Consider the following 1,724-nt stretch of genomic DNA (forward strand, 5'->3'; position numbering starts at 1 on the left):
AGAATGCGGTATCTGTGCACACAAGGGAACATTTAGACCACCACAACTTGTGAAAGATTAATTTCCTTATTGTAGATAAGTCTTAAGGTTGCATTCCATAAACTGTTTCTTTAAACAGAAAACCAAGATGAGTTATCCATAATAATAATGAGTTGTTCATATGCTGCTTGTAGGAGAATTCTTTCCAGTGTGAATTCCCCTACAAGTTGTTATTTTTTTTTAAAGGAAGAGCCTCACTCAGCCCAGTGCCTATTTAACAAGCCACAGAGCAGAAATACTGGTTAGAATTTAGCTATTAAGTTGACTTGCTAAGCCTGTTATGGAGAGCATCCACACTACTTGGAGAAGGTATGGAGGAAATTAATATGGAGCTCAACAGGTGCTCCTTTAAAGGCTGATACTCAGAAGGAAGTGGCAATGGTCTATACATTCAAAATGGGAGGTCGGAGTAGAATGCTGCCAGAGAAGTGACTGCATAAGCCTCTTATGCAGTAAATAATTTTTATGTTTGCCACCCCAAAACTGGGGATGGGCTGAGACCTGACTCGAACAATTTTAAATCCTGGAATCTCGTGCTACTGTGAGTTTCATAGCGCTTTGTGCTGCGGGTTTCCTCTATTGGCTAAAACAAGGGTGAGACCAGTACAAAGCCTGCTGGGACTTGAGCTGCTGAAAAAAACGGGCAGCAGGGAAAGGTGTTTGGTTACAAAAGCCAAGGTTAAAAACAGTTGCTGGGAAAACAAAACATTTTTTTTATGAACAGATGGGAAGGGAAAAGGAAGTAACTTTCCAAAGTGTGTGCACGTGAATGGGCATGTAGCTCACAGAAGAGGCATCAGCCTTGGACTTTTTTAGAAATCAAATGTGATAATGCAGCTATTTGTATGCATTAAAACTTGTTGACTGTTCTGGCTGAACATCCTCTTCTGAGTGGAGTAATCAAGAAGGGGACCGGGTAAATCAGGTCATGCAGATAACTCAATATTTACAGAGTCTTCTTAAGTAACAGCTTCACCCAGAATTGCTTTACATGACACTGTAAACACTAAAAATTTGTGTAAGTTGCAGTTAAGCACAGTGGTAGAAATTTAAAACCTGTTAACTTTCAAGAACAACCCAAAATCTGGTTTTGTGATTCTACTGCAGTGCCTCTATCTTGTGTACAGTTCTGTCGTTTACTGCAGAAGTACTTTGACAAAGTAGCAAATAGTGGTATGTATCTTGTTGGGGAATGCCTCTTTTTCAAAGTTGTTCCTTTCTGAAAATACAGCCAATGCACATTGTAGGTGCACACAGAAAGCTCCTGAGTTCTTCCCAGAAAGCTATGGGTAATTAAAGCACCCTCAGTAAATTTGCAGATGACATTAAGTTGGGTGGGAGTGTCAATCTGCCTGGGGGTAGGAAAGCTCTACAGAGAGACCTGGACAGACTTGATAAATGGGCTGAGGACAACTGCGTGAGCTGGTCCTGCACTTGGGGCACAACAGAGTGGCTCAAGTGTTGTTCATCAGAAAAGGGCTTAGAAGTGTTGATTGACAGCAGGTTTAATATGAGTCAGCAGTGTCTTGGCACAGGTGGCCAGGGCCAGTGGTGTCTTGGCCTCTATCAAGAACAGTGTGGCCAGCAGGACTAGGGAAGTGATCATCCCCCTGTACTTGCATTGGTGAGACCACACCTCGAGTACTATGGCCAGTTTGGGGCCTCTCTCTTTAAAAAGAACATTG

The sequence above is a fragment of the Acanthisitta chloris genome, unplaced genomic scaffold (genome assembly GCF_000695815.1).
Source record: "Acanthisitta chloris isolate BGI_N310 unplaced genomic scaffold, ASM69581v1 scaffold9860, whole genome shotgun sequence".
Taxonomy (NCBI): Eukaryota; Metazoa; Chordata; class Aves; order Passeriformes; family Acanthisittidae; genus Acanthisitta; species Acanthisitta chloris.